The 16,168-nt window shown below is 42.0% G+C and overlaps 1 long non-coding RNA gene across 4 annotated transcripts in view; it reads left to right on the top strand.

Annotated features, from left to right (window-relative positions):
- Positions 1–16,168, top strand: part of LOC117353890 — a 243,113-nt gene that overhangs the window by 115,030 nt on the left and 111,915 nt on the right. For all 4 annotated transcript variants that reach the window (XR_004538064.1, XR_004538065.1, XR_004538062.1 and 1 more), the window contains exon 2: positions 14,011–14,222. This is a non-coding gene — a long non-coding RNA (uncharacterized LOC117353890). The remainder of the gene's footprint in view (positions 1–14,010; positions 14,223–16,168) is intronic.

The following is a 16,168-nucleotide window of genomic DNA, read 5'->3' as shown; positions in this document are numbered from 1 at the left end:
GGCAGTAGTTTGAGTGCTACTGCTCACTCTGTCTCCTGCTCCTGTGTGCTTATGTGTTATCCCATTAACTCTGCCACATCTTCTCCTATCTTTGTGGAAACAGGAAGTACTTCACACAAGAGGCAGGACACAGAAGGGACAAGAAGAAAGACCCTTGGCTGGCAGAGAGGAGTTAACACAAAAACATGATAACCCGGCACATGAGCAAGAGAGTCCGATCTAGCCTTCTACCTGTGCCTGCCACCAGAAGCTATTGACTGTACGAGGCCTCCTTTGAAGGCAGGGCCTGGGGAATCTTGTCCACCCCATCCCCTTCTCAGCTGCATTAGTGTAGGCAACCACATAACTAACTGGGAAAAGTTAGGCTGCCTTTTGTGTAGTTACTGGCATTGAATATTACAGGTACCCACTTAACTGCTGATTCCTCCCCAAGTCTGCCCACAGAAAAACCCTGGCACTAACTGCACAATGCCATGCAGATCAGAGGGGATATTCAACAGCATTGTAGAATTAAGAGGTGCTGAATATCTGCGGACAACCCACTGGTTGGGTTTTAAGCAGGTAGAAGCCTCTGCTGCTTATTTAAACCTGTGAAAATCTACCAGCCAACTTTAGAAATTAAAAATTTGACTTCTCTATTGGGAAAACTAGCCTTAACTCCCAGCCTCTATCCAGCTCAAGAGCAAAGTTTGCAGTCAAAGTAGTAGGACTCGCTCCTCAGCTCTCCCCTTCCATGATATGCATCACAATTAACTCATCCAAAGATATCTTAATATCAGTATCCTATAAGCTTGGGGGTTTAGCCTAGGTATTTAATGAGAAAAAAAAGGTTGGGGGGGGGGGAGGGAGATAAATAATAGACCCTGGAGACTAGTTGACATACTTGCTTAGGTATCTTGAGAACTTAAAATGAATAATGTTTTGAAGTTAATCATGGCACTACATATGGCACTTTTAGAAATTTAAAGCATTGCAAGGTCTGCCATCTTATTGAATTTTTCAGATTTTCCATTTGAGAATGAATGACCACATTACCTTTCATAAGAACAGTCAGCCAAAGATCTGATTTTTTTTTTTTTTTTCACTTGGTCCAGTCAGTTTTCTCCAGTTTCCCCATTCAGACCTCTCTTTCTCCCTTCCTAGGGAAAATATTTTTGTAACTTTAATTCCTTATGTTTATTCCATATGTGTCATAGTCTGTCAATATTGTTTTGTGTGTCAAATTCTTATTAGTTAAAGAAATATTATTTTACTGTTATTTTACCCCTTTTGTGTTCAATATTATATAATTTAACGATGATTGTTATACTTTGTTAATCGCTTAGTTTGTAATAAGCGATACATCAAATAAAATTAAAACTTGAAACTTGAAACTTGACATGGTGTTGAAGTACACAGAGGGAGGGAAGGGGAGGTTCAAAGAGACATGGGGGAATAATGGGTCTAAACACAGAGGAGAGGGAGAGAGATGGTAGATAATGGGATTTAGGGAAGGAACAAACAGAAAGGGAGAGAAGTTGGACACAAGGGATAGTGTGGAGGGGGTTGGGGATAGAGATACTGGATAGGAGGATACTTGGGAAGCGAAAGGGAGAGCTGGTGGACCCTGGGGTAGTGTGGAAGGAGGGAGAGATGCTGGATGAAGGGTAGTTGAGAAAAGGAGAGATGATGGATCTGGGGATGGTGGGGTCCATCACTGCAACTGCGGGGATAGAGATGAAAAAAAAAGAAAAGATGCCAGACCTCCGGGGGAGGGAAGGGAAACGGAAGGGGAGGACAAAGATGGAAGATGGATGGTTAGCACGGAGAAAGAAGAAAGAAGGAGCCCCTGATCAGAAGACAACCAAAGCCTGGGACCAACATGATTTGAATAATGACTAGACAACAAAAGGTAGAAAAAAATAATTTTATTTTCTGTTTTGTGATTACAATATGTCAGATTTGAAATGTGTATCCTGCCAGAGCCGGTATTAGACCGCGAATGTGAGCTAGGATTTAACAGAGAGGAAAAGTCTTTTTTGTTTGTTTATTTTGTTTATACCACAGCATCAGTGTGGGTAGGAGAGGGTAAAGGGGGTGAAGAGGCTATAAAATAAACCCACCAGGATGTTTGGAAAAAAACACCCAATTGGGCAGGAAAATCGAATCAAATCGAAAAATTGATTCAGTAGACTGAATTGAATCAAATCTAAATTTTTTTTTTTTCCTGAATCGGGCAGCACTATTCCCCACTGACCAAAGCCTTCCAGTGATACCTCTTTATCTTATCTTCCTACAGTGGGAAAAATGAGTGTGACTCCTTTAAATCTACTACCTACTTGCAACCTAAGCACCATCTTTCTCTCTCTTCAACAGACCCCAGCAGATCATGGCTTACAGATTCAGGTCTGCTTCCTCTCGCACAGCAAAGTTGCCTCTGTAGCTCAGTGCTACATCTCTTGCGGCTTAATGCCCAAGCCTCTCCCATGGTCCCTGGCTCCATTTTTGTTGTGATTCATGTCTCGGATCCTGACTATTGGAATGGCTTCTCCTGCAGCAAACACTGGAGCCCTTCTGAACCATAAATGCTTATTTTATTTGTTATTTTCACTTAATTACAATAGGCTGAGGAAGGGAGAAAAACAGAAAGGGAATGGGTAGGAGATTAAATATGGAGAGGATGAGGTGGTAAAGAGGGAGAGACTTGGTGCATGAGATGCTAAGGAAAGACTGGTAGGAGCAAACTTATTTTTATTTCTTTTGCCATATGTCATCTTTGTGCCATCTACTCTGCTCCACTTGTGTTTGTGAGCTATCAACCTGCCACAATAAGTTCCCTTTGTTGACAGTTATAAAATTAAATTTCTAAAGAATCCACCAGTCAGTATTTAATTTTAATAAAAATGCTTACATTTACAGAGCTATAATAATAATAATAAAAAAATCCTAAATCTTTTTCTATTTTCATATACAGTACTTCAAGATAGGACGCTAATTGGGCAAAGGGCAGGGGGGTGGCACTCGCTATGTCAGTGCATGGCATTGTATTCCCTAGCAACAACACTGATTGATTTTATTTTTAGCTGTTCTTCAGATGATAGTAAAGCTGTCAGCAAATCTGTTTGCAATTTTCTGCCTGGAATTAGTTCCATTGTATTACAGCACATATTCCCAGTGGGGTCCTACAGAGAATTACCCCCATAAAAAAGACATCTTGCTCCATTTCCTTCATCACATTCCTGGAGGCAGATTTGAAAAATCCTGAGTCAGGATCCCTGTGAACATTAAAGAAGAATGATAAAAGTTAGAAACTCTGAAGACAGAAGCTAACAACGTCAGATGCCCATGCGACTCACGTCTACTCTGGTTTTCATTGTCTTAAGTGAAAAAAAAAATGCTTTGATAAGTGCAAGAGATCTGTCTGGGAGGAAGAAAACCCAAACATTTAGGGCATTTTTACTAAGCTGTGCTAGAAAACAGGCTTAGCGGGGGGCACGTGATGCCGCGTATCTGAACGGACGTGCCTCCGTACAGCTCCGGACCAAGCCGACCCAAATCTGCTTATAACACGGCACAATCGTCTTGAATTTTAGCGCCTTCTGGTCCGGCGCCCCACCGCTGTTGGGGGACGCACGGGGAGTGCTCTACGGGAGCGTTCAGTGCCAGCATGACTGCACGAGCACAGAGAGACACTCGAGGGAAGGTGAGGCCGGCGGATTCAAAGATGGCGGAGAGCCATGAGGTCCCGATGTTCACTATACAAGAAGCGGCTATACAGGAGTTAACTAAGTCCTTAACTCTGGTCATGGAAGACAAGCTGGCTAAAATCCAAACCTTTATGGAGGATTTCAGAGAGACCTTGGAGACGCATGCGGGCCGACTGCAGCGGGTGGAAGACCGAGTGGCCCAGTAAGAAGATCGGGCAGCAAACTTTGAGGAGCGCCTGAGGGTCCTAGAGTCTGCCAAAATCACATGCCTGGACAGACTAGATGACCATGAAAATCGGAACCGTAGAAACAACTTACGGTTCATTGGGCTGCCCTCCACTCTCCGCGATGTTGACTTACGACCCTGCCTTGAAAGGTGGCTGCCGGGAGTGCTGGACCTCGGCGAAATGGGGGAGCGGGTTTTGATTGAACGCGCCCACCGAATAGGGCCCCGACGTGAGGATGATCAACGGCCTCGGCCAGTCCTCGCCCGCTTCCTTAATTTCGCCATGAAGGAACGTGTCCTGGCTCGTTTTCGGCGGGGGGCTGGCCTCATCTACGAGGGGCATAAAATCCTGATATTTCAAGACTTTTCACCCCAAGTATCATCAAAACGACGAGCCATGGCACCCCACTACAACACTCTCTACCAAAGGAATATTAGGGTGTCTTTGCTATACCCCGCCAGAGCCCGGGTCTCTTACAATAATAAGATCCACTACTTTGAAACACCGCAAGATCTAGAGCGTTTCATACAGGCCTTGCCGGTGCCTTCCCGTGCGGAACCAGGGATGGCCTAACACAACACTCTTGTGCTCTTTGGTTTTTTGGAATACACTGCTGCAGCTATGTTACCGGCCAATGATTACCTCAATGTTAACTTCCACTACTCTGTGGTACTGACCATCCAGATCGGTTCCTCCAGAACCCATTAACACCCTAAAGTGTGCATCCGGGACTGATTGATTCCCACATGGAGTGCTTCAACCTTTGCAATATTTGCATCACCAGCCTGACGCAGGGGTTTACTGTGTTGGGTTATGGGTGCTGTTATGACGGCGCCCCTCTATTCCAGACCTGCAGTGTGGATGTTCTCTCGCTGAAGTTTGAACCCCTGCTTCTGAGGATTAATGAGCACAATCCCATGGCGTTGGGGTCTTGAGCATATGGGATGCCCAGGGGACCTACTTGTGTGGACTTAGGGGTCTTAGATGGACTCCTACTGCTTTGCTTACCTTGATATCTGGGGGCTTCATTGAGGAATTGAGTATGCTCACAAAGCCTTATCTGTTATCTTGTACTTGTTATAAGGGGCTTGGCCTGGAGCTGTGTCTTTTTCTTTGTTTCCCTTTTTCTTGTTTCTATATATTTCTGGTATTAGCATGGCTTTCCATGCTGGGATGAGGGGGAAGGGAGGTTTGGGAGGAAGAGGCTGGGCGGGACTGCTTGGGGGTATGTATGGGTGTATGGTTCGGGTGCGTCTGAGGGGTATGCCTGAGGGTAGTATGGATGTGTGTATGGGTTTTTCATTGCTGAGTCACTGCTCTAGTTTGTGCAAGCTACTCCATGGTGTTATGAATGGGTGGAGGCATAGGCTGGGACGGCCTCCACCGCTCATCTTTTGGTTCTTACATGTATGCTTTCTGTATATTCGTCGGCTAAATGGTACAATTGCATGTTAAATCCTTAAATGTAGATGGGATACACTCACCCAATAAGCGTACTAAAATCCTAGCATACCTTAAGCGTGAACACACTGACATAGCATTCCTACAGGAGACCCATTTGAGCTCTGTGGAACATGGGAAACTGCGTAGGGGCTGGGTGGGGCTCTGCATCATTCACCACCCGGAAATGCGGGGTGGCAATTCTCATCCATAAGAATATACCCTTCCACCTGCACAGCCAAATTAATGACCCCAATGGGAGGTTTCTTATCCTAGTGGGTGAGCTGTGGGGCAAACCTTTACTCTTGTGCAATATATACGCACCTAACACTTACTCACATGCTTTCTTTACGTCAGTGGTGGGCCATTTGGCATCTCTCATGCCCCAACCGGTTATAATGGGAGGCGACTTTAACTTTGTTGCACACCCCCAATGGGATCGTAAGCCGGCTAGTTCGGTGCCAAAGGGACACTTCGCTAGAGGGATACACTTTCTTATTAAGGAGCTGGGTCTGCTGGACTCTTGGCGCACGCTGCACCCCTCTGAATCTGATTTCTCTTTCTACTCTCACCCCCACCAGTCCCATTCTCGCATTGACTACTTTCTCATCTCAGCCTCTCTATTCCCGCACCTATCGGCGGCGAGTCTTTCCCCGCCTTTAGTGTCCGACCATGCTTTACTAGACCTTGACTTACAATTCGGATCGCAGACCGAGGGTCGTATTTGGAGGATGTCCCCATTCCTTTACAAGGATGCGGACTTTCGGGAATTCTTTCAAAAGCGGTGGGAGGAGTTTCATAGTACTAATTCAATGACAGACGTGGGCCCCGTTGTATACTGGGAGGCGGCTAAAGGGGTTATGTGAGGCCATATATTGGCTTACACGGCGTCACTGAATAAGAAGCGGGACGGGGAACTTTTGGCCTTATCGCGGGATCTTGCCAGCTTTCGCTCTCTTCATATTTCACATCTAGACGACACCTCCAAACAGGCCATGTGCGATGTTAAGAAACAAATTAACCTACTTTTAGATCAAAGGGCCACTCGTAATATATATTGTTACAAATACAAACTCTACCGCTGGGGGGACAAAACGGGGAGACTCCTGGCTAACTTGGTACGCCCGCACAACGCCCGGCACACCATTACATCTATCAAAGATAATCGTGGCACCACGCATGTTACTCATTCGACCATCACGCAGCAGTTTGTGCAATTCTACACCGACCTGTATGCCGAACAACCCTATGATGAAACTGCCAGCGAGCAGTTTTTTCAGGGCCTCTGTCTCCCCACTTTGACGGAGTCTCAAAGCCTTGCTTTAAATGGCCCTATTATGGGAGAAGAACTGCAGGCGGCTATCAAAAAGCTCAAGCTAGCCAAGACACCGGGTCCTGATGGCTTTGGCCCAGAATTTTATAAATTGTTAGATCCGCCGGCACTAGCTTCCTTACAACAATACTTTATGGGACTACGCAGCGACACTCCTCCAGGGGACACGCATAATAGAGCGCATGTTATTATCCTACCTAAGCCCGGGTGCCCCCTTGACGCTTTAGGATCCTACCGCCCCATTTCTCTCCTCAACCAAGATGTAAAACTTTTGGCTAGCATCTTGGCGACGCGTCTCAATAAATTCTTACCCACACTCATCCATGAAGATCAAGTCGGCTTTGTACCGGGCAGACACGCATCCATGAATCTCCTACGAGTCCTAGCAGTGCTACAACACCCTTGAGCAGCTTCTGACAGGGCGCTCATCACCAACCTGGATGTGGAAAAAGCGTTTGACATGGTCTCGTGGCCCTATCTATTTCGGACGCTTGCTCGATTCGGGATCCAGGGGGATTTTATCGCTTGGCTGTTGGCTCTGTATCATCGCCCCATGTCCCAACTCTTGGTGAACGGTAGCCTCTCTCATTCCTTCCCTTTGGGACGGGGCACACGTCAAGGATGCCCGCTTTCACCCCTCCTCTTTCTACTTTCGCTTGAACCTTTGGCGGCTAGAATACGTCAGGACGTGGGATTAGAGGGTCTCTGGGTGGGCTCCAACGAATTTCGCATTGGCATGTTCGCCGATGACATGCTCTTATATGTTAATCACGCAGATCGGACGATGCCGGCCCTGATGTCCCTCATTCGTGAGTATGGCGCTTTCTCTGGACTGAAAATCAATTTTGAAAAAACGGAGGCCCTCTTGCTGGGGGGTTCGCAAACGGAGTCCTGGTGTAGGGGCCTCGGCGTGAGCATTGCCCCAGGAAAGTTGAAGTATCTCGGTATCATGATTTTTAAAGACCCGCATAAACTGTATGAGGCTAATATTTCAGCTACTATCGGACAGATCAAAACTCTATGTCTTAAATGGCACTCGCTGCCTCTATCGCTTTTGGGGCGGGTGACCCTGGTAAAAATGGTGTTGTTTCCAAAATTGCTCTACCCACTGCAAACTATACCTGTCTGGATCTCCCGTACGGACGAACGAGCCTATCAATCCATCATTTGTTCCTTTGTGTGGAGGGGGAGGAGGCCACGTATTAACTCGATCAAACTATCCCAGAGTCGGGAGCGAGGGGGCTTATGCCTGCCCTCCCTACGTATCTATAATGTCGCCGCGCTCAGATGGATTCATGAACAACTGGTATCTTCCTGGCGCTATTCGCCCAAATCTTTACTTGAGGACTGCTGCTTGCCCTGGTCCTTTTCCTCCTTTATCCACGGGGCGAGAGGGGGGGGGGTGCGCAGCCCCGCTCCGCTATTAAACCTTTTCTCCTTCCTTTCAGAAGAGCGTGGCGCTGGTGGCGGGGTCTACAACACAGATCGCCTACTGTATCTCTGTTTCTCTCTCTCCTCTGGAACCCTAGCTTTGCTTCCGGAGTGGGGGGCTTGGCGGGACTGAAAGATCGCACCGCCCGTACCATGACTGTGGGTGATGTTCTGGCTCTGGGGGGGGAATTCCCTTCCTTTGCACAAATGCGGTCGGCATGGCATTTGCCTCCCGCACATATGTACACTTATTTGCAAATTCGTCACTATTTCCATTCTTTAGTACGTGCTCATGGGGATAGCTGGAGATGTGGCCCTTTGGACTTGATCTTTCTCACCACCCCCACTGCTTCGAACAAGATTTCCACATGGTATAAGGCGGGGAGAGATCACTCAGGAGAGGGATGCCTCAGTGTCTTGGGGGGGGGAATGGTCCACAGAGCTTGGCATGCAAGTTTCCGAGGACGACCTCGGGCTCCTATTTCAAACACTTTACTTACATGTGAAGACCGCAGGCCTACAAGAAACACAATATAAAATACTACATTGGTCCTATATTACTAGAGCTAGAGGCTATCATATGAGATTATGGCGTGATGACACATGCTCTAAATGTAAATCCCACAGGGGTGACTATGTCCACTCATTTTTCACTTGTTCCACGATGCACTTCTGGACTTTGGTGCAGCTTTATCTGGCGGGTGTCCTGAACTGCACAATGCCCTGGAATCCTCCCGCACTGTTACTGGGAGATGTTACGGATTTCGCCCAGCAGGGTCTGGACTTTCCTGCTCAGAAATACCTCCTACATGCGCTCCTTGTGGGCAAGCAGCTTGTTTTAAAGTACTGGGCTACTGAGGAGGCACCGACCTATGGTATGTGGATGGAGCGAATGAAACTTCAGGCGAGATTTGAGCTGGACACCTATGCGACCCGTCCCCAGTCTCAATGGAAACTTTATTGCTCATTCTGGAAGAAATCCCTAGCCTAGGTTGCTTAGCCATTGTGTAGACTGGGCCCCTGCAGCGTCTGTGTATAGCTACGCTTCTTCTGCAAGCTATTTCCTGTATCATGTATCTTCCACTCCATTCTAATGCTGCGGATTGCATATCGGAGTATTTGCACACATAAGTGGGCTTCTGTGTGAGCCGCCACATTCTTACTTGAGTGACTCTTGCCCATTTGAATAGAACAGTGTGGGTGTGTGTCTGTTGGATTGTATGCGGTATGTATGGAGGTTTGAATGTCTTGACTGGGGTATGCATGTTGTGCGGATGTGATGGATCGTTTGGGGATCCCTATTGTTGCAGTTCTCTTTAATCTGAAAATTGTTGGCGAGGAATGCGAGACGGCATGCTGTTCTCTTTTAGTGCTAGTTATCCATTACCTACGGGGGTGATGAGCCTGCTTACTATATACAGTTCTCAGTTATCTGATTACGCTTGTTTTGCATGTTATTCAACTTGATCTGTTGTTATGTGGAATGGACTTCCATGTTCATGTTCATTGCTATATACTCACGACCCCTGTACTGTTTTCGTTTGTATTGTTGAGGACAGTGGTTGCCCTCGTGTTTCTTGTCTTAATAAACATGATATTATAAAAAAAAAAAAAAAAAAAGAAAACAGGCTTAGCATCCCACAGCACAAGACTTTCTTGAGTGCTAAGCATATTTCTAGCATGACCCATAAAATTAGTCATTTTTAAGGCAATCAGATGGACAGCCTGAAGTGAGCCTAATATTCTTACTACGAGCTTTGTTCTTGTCTATTGATAGGGGTACTTGCTGTCACCACACCGTTATCCACAATAAACCTAGATAAATGTGAAGAATCAAAGAAAGTGTACCTTGCTCCTTTAAAATTAACTAAACATTTACATGGAAATCTTGTTGTAATTGTTGCTCCGATTTATTAGGATTACTTCTCCAAGCATCACTGTGGGCTAACAAACAGTTAAAGTACAATTTTGTTTCCTTATTTTCTTTTATTGCTTATTTACTACTATTGTAGATACTGTTGCTTTCAATATGATTGTTGTTATCATGAAAATGTGATACTCAATAAAAAAAAAAATTAGTCATTTTTCTATTAGCTGAATTTCTGGCTGTGCACTAATGTTAGAATTAGCATGAGGTCATTTAAAAATAATTCACATGGGAACACTTACTATCTCCTATTTAGGCTCTGAAATTATGGATGTGCTAAGCAGTTAGTATGGTGGAAATACAGTGCACTAGCCCCCTCCTTTACCAAAGTGTAGCGTGGGTTTAGCGCCGGCAGCGGCGGCAACTGCTCTGACGCTCATAGAATTCCTATGAGCGTCGGAGCCGTTACTGCCACTGTGGGCGCCAAAACCTACCCTACGTGTTAGTAAAGGTAGGGGTAGCTGAATAATGCTTCTGTGCCCATTATCTGCCCCTTGCAAGCCCCTCCCCCATAAAATTTTAAAATAAATACCACACACTTAGCACATGCAAATGTCAAAACTAACACAGAATGCTTTAGTGCATCCTACGCTGGGCCATTTTTCCTGAATTAAGCCCACATAAGGGATTCACATAAAAGGATTATTTAGTTATAGATTAGATGCTTTTCTCCTTTTACTTTTCTGTTTTTTTTTTAATGGAGTTCTTTTCAGTATTTTATGATTATATTGTAAACCGCTTTTATATTATTTGTAGCCTAAGGGGTCCTTTTATCAAGCTGCGGTATGGGTTTAATGCACGTAATACCGCCTGCCGCGCTAGCCGCTAACACCTGCATTGAGCAGGCGTTAGTTTTTTAGCCGGCTGCGAGGTTTAGCGCGTGATGAAATGTCTGTCGCACTAACCCCGCTAGCGTGGCTTGATAAAAGGACCCCCAAGTTTATTGTAAATTTGATAAAACGCTTATCAAAATACGCGTAATACAGCAATAAAATAGGGATAAGAACAGAGATAAAAACAGCATTAAAACAACAATATTAAACAGACGAAAATATACTCAGATGAATAAGACACAAAATAAATGTAATATGAACAAAAGGATAGGGGGGAGAACTGCAATAAATACAGAAAAGAAAACATATATGGGAAAAACCAAAAGGACTAAGGAGTTCAATAAGAAAAGAATAGTAGCATAATTAGCCAAAAGCATCAATGAATAAGAAGCTTTTTAAAGCTCCTTTAAATTTATCTAAGTTCTGCTCTGCTCGAAGATAAGTGAGTAATGCGTTCCAGAGTGTGGATGTGGTAACTGAGAATATTGTTGTTCTACGGGTATTTATTATTTTTAAAGAAGGAACCCAAAGTAGATGCTGTCCAGAGGATCTTAAGGAACTATTAGATTCATAAGGTATAAGATTTTTATCATGGAATACTGGTTCTTTAGTTTTGAGGGTTTTGAATATTAAAAGGACAATCTTATAAGTTATCCTTTATTAGACTGGAAGCCAACGGGCTTTTTAAAAAAGAGGGGTAACGTGTTCAAATTTTCCAGAGTTTGTAATCACTTTGATGGATGTGTTTTGTACTAAATGTAAGCGCCTAATATCTTTCTAACAGATTCCCTGATATAAGGAGTTACAGTAATCTGTTTTTGAAATGATAAGTGAATGAATTAAAATATTAATTGATGATAGGTGTCTGAAGAGGTGTTATTAAAAATAACTGTGGAAGAACGATCAGTGAAATAGGAATGAAACCAATCCAAGACTTGCTCGGTGATGCCAACTGAGGATAGTCTTTTAAGGAGAAGATGATGATCAATAGTATCAAAGGCGGCTGCAAGGTCTAGTGAGATCAGGATAACAGATTTATGTTGGCCTAGAAAATATTGTATAGAGGTTGTTAAGCCTAACAAAGAATGCTCAGTAGAGTGGTGCTGACGAAATCCTGTTTGGTTTGGATGAAGATTTGGTGGTGCTGATGAAATCCTGTTTGGTTTATTGATGAAATCCGAAAGTTGATTAAATACAATTTTTTCTGTTAATTTAGCTAAAAATGGTAAATTTGCAAAGTGTCTATAATTGGAGCATTCTGAATTGCTCTCTTTCTGATTTTTTAAGATTGGGAAGATAGTAGAATGTTTCCAAATATTAGGTAAAGTTGATGTTTGCAAACTACTACATATGAATTTATGAATATATGGGCCAAATATAGAAAATAATTTTTAAAGAATAAATGGAGGAATGCTCTCGGATTTACTTCCTTTAGCGTTGAGAGATTGGATTGTGTGTTGAACATCTTTAAGAGAAGGTAGAGAAAAGTGCGCACAAGTGGAGTGACACGAGGAGTTTCCTAATTCTTCTTCTTGACATACAGCAGTATTTTGCTATAAAAGAACATTTTGGATTTTATAATTTTTTTTCTTGGACAAAATCTGCGAGATTTTGCGCTATAGGAAAGTTATCAGATGAGATATGTTGAGTATGCTTGTATTATGTGAGTGTTTTTTAAGATTGCAGATAGGGCAGCTGAGTTCTTAGCTTTATTTATGCATTTGGAGTAATATTTTTTGTAGCATTTAAAGTGGCTTTATAAAAATGTGAATGTTCTTCATATTTATGTAGGTTGGACTTAGTTGGATTAGAACGCCATTTACGTTATGAGGAGCGCAGTTGACGTTTGAGAAAGGTTAATTCTCAGTTGAACCAAGGATTCTTTTGTTTTTTGGCTGAGATTGTACGAACCTGGATTGGGGCTATTTCATTGAGAAACGAACGACAGGCATCGTCCAAAATTTGGATTTGATCATTAAGCGATTTAACCATAGAAATATCTGTGTTAAGTTTGAATGCAGAGGATATGGTAGTGTCAGTGAGATTATCAAAATTTCTAAATAAAATTTTCTTAGGTAGGGGAGTGCTAGAAACTGGGTTGAGATGACAAAATGTAGAAATAAAATAATGATCAGACCATGGAACTTGGCATGAAGTAGGTATTGAAAAATTAGAGTACTGAGATGGGGGAACAAAAATCATGTCAAGGGTGTGACCCTTTATATGTGTAGAACCTAAAGTTAGAGGGATTAGGTTACTATCACCCATAAGAGTTATGAAATCGCGAGTGTTGATATTGCTGGAATCCTCAAAATACAAATTAAAATCACCGAGGATGATGAGAAACTGAGAGAATGTGGAAAAGTCAAAAACAATGCTTTGCATTAGAGCTATAGAATTTGTAGTAAGAGGTGGAGGGTTATATAAAAGTAAAAGATCAATGGAAGGATTAGTATTAATTTTACACTGGATGGTTTCGATGGGGGAATAGGAATTGGATGTTGAGGAATCAAAAGATAGAGAGAGAGAGGATTTGTAAATTATGGCCAAGCCGCCAAAATTTCTGCCTACTCAATGGTTGAAAGAATGAGTAGCCTGGAGGTTTCCACAATACAAAGAATGTCCAACGAATTAATGGTAATCAGATTGTTGAGAATATGATGTTTACTGCGATGTGCTCTTGAGTTTATTAGGCTGAGTTTTAGATAATCTAATTGTATTAAGAGTTTTAATAAACATAAACATCTAATACAAAAATTCAAAAGGACATGTGATATGAAGTATTATTCTTAAGTGTTAGACCATGTTTAAAAACAAAACAAAACAATAGGGGTCTTTTACTAAGGCGCTTGCTGATTTAATGCACACTAAATGCTAATGCGTCCATAGAATATAATGGTCGCGTTAGCATTTAGCGTGCGCTAAATTGGTTGGCGTACCTTAGTAAAAGATCCCCAATAAAACATTCAATACATCAGAAATCCTGGGGCATAAACTATCTATATACTTTCAGGGAGACAAATAATGTGAAATTATTTTGCTCCCTCCCCATTTCCCCCTTCAAGTGATATCACAACATAATCAAAATTGCATACTAAATGAACAAAATTATTTTTTTTCTCTGTTCTTTTAGATGAATCCTGGAAGAAAGGAAGAGAAGGGGAGGTATGACAGAGACATACAGAGGCACATTTTAGAAACGACCTGTATGTGTAAAAATAAACATCAAAGGCTAAAACATGGGCATCAGGAACATAATTTTGTAAAATGGGGTCTACCCATGTAGATATGACGGAAAATCACCACATATCAGCCTCCAGGAATAAGCACCCGAAAGAATGATGTGTAAGTTACTACTACTACTATTTATTATTTATATAGCGCTATCAGATGCATGCAGTGTTGTACATTAGCAAAAATATGGGGAGAGGAGGACACCTCTTCCCATATATTTAAGAAAGAGGAAATGAAGGAAAGTATATGAACCACCTGAGTGTGAGAGACTTCAGTATCAGGGAACTGGAATGCGCTTGCAAATTCTCAATCCCCCCAGGCTGGCAACTCTCATGAAGACTATTTAAGCCTGAGTGAGTTTGCCCGATATATCATCACGTCTCAATTATGTGAAGTGCAATTCCAAAAAAAGTGGTCAAATGAATCAAAAACTGTGAAAAAATAAATTATGAAAGTGATCATTCATTCATCTCCCTCTTTCATAAATAAGTCCCCAATATTCAAAAATGTGAATCCAATCAAAATATTCCAGCACAATATATCACTATAAATATATAAAGTCATTCTAATAAAAATACATGGAGAGTGCAGCTATTTACATATCATTCTGTAAAATCCTGTCACTATAAGAAGTTCCTTGAAAGAACCTTTTCTTTTCAGGCTGCCAAATTGAATACATGGCTTGGTAAAATGATGTTAGAAGCTTCTTCTTATTTAGATTTTAGGAAACTGCTAAAGACTCAATTATTTAATAAGCTGGTATCTTAACGCTTCTCTTTTAATTATGCTTATTTTATCTCAGCATTTTTATCTACTTGGTCTGCTTCTTACTCTGACGCATTATTGAAACGTTTGTATTGTTTCCTTGTTGTATTTAACAGAATACTTTTTATGGAAATGTATGTATTGTTTTATGTGCTGTGAGCCGCTTAGAACCTCCCCGGTATGGCGGCATATAAATAAATTATTATTATTATAAAGTAAATATGTAAAAAATCAGACATGTCCAATTTATCTGAATTAAAAAGTCCGTGATTTCTCTAAGGTAAGTCTGTAATATGTCCTCCTCTCCCCATATTTTATGCTGATTTTGTTAAGTTTGCATTAAAGTCTTCAGCAATTTTTTTGATTTTTCGTGTTTGCCTTTGCGCTGTACATTAAACATACAAAAGAGACAGTCCCTTTCTAAAATAAGTCATATACATGGCAACTGAAACATAGAAACATGACGGCAGATAAAGGCCAAATGGCCCATCTAGTCTGCCCATCCGCAGTAACCATTATCTCTTTCTCTCTTTGAGAGGTCCCACGTGCTTATCCTAGGCCCTCTTGAATTCAGACACAGTCTCTGTTTCCAACTCTACTGGGAGACTGTTCCATGCATCTACCACCCTTTCCATAAAAAAGAGATAGAAACCATGTCAAATATGGAAACACGTGTATCACTGCCTCAGCTAGCTTACACACACGTATGATGAAGTTACGCAGCATGTTATAGCTATTTTAGACTGACAGATGTTTGGAAATACCTGGCCAGCAGGATGTCTATTCATTAGCATGTCCATTCATCGCCTTTTCATTGGTGTGGCTGTTAATCATAATGTAACTTGATAAGTATTTTAATCCATTGAGTAAAGTACCATAAATCCCTGGTTCAAACACTGTCTTCACTCTAAAGATGGAAAAAGGCCTCAGAAATAAGAGCGTATATATTATCTGGTGTTAATATCTAGCTTTTCAATCGCCCATATTTTCAATCATTGGCCAAAACCACCATCCCATTTATCTGTGTATTCTGTCTGCATAAACTAGTTTTTAAATATTTTCCTTTTCTATTTTTTTTCTCTTTTTTCTTCTGTTTTATTTCTTACTAGCTGATGCCCCGGCGTTGCACGGGTATTTAATTATAGCAATAACACTGTAAATGGATTCAAAAAAAGATACTTTATAGTAGTGAAATAAATTATTTTTTTACAGCTTTATAAAAAGTACAATATTCAAATAATAATGTGAAATATTAATAACACAAAACTTGATTATAAACAACATTTTTAGTT

Source organism: Geotrypetes seraphini, chromosome 1, assembly GCF_902459505.1.
Source record: "Geotrypetes seraphini chromosome 1, aGeoSer1.1, whole genome shotgun sequence".
NCBI lineage: Eukaryota > Metazoa > Chordata > Amphibia > Gymnophiona > Dermophiidae > Geotrypetes > Geotrypetes seraphini.
This window is presented reverse-complemented; position numbering and strand designations above follow the sequence as displayed.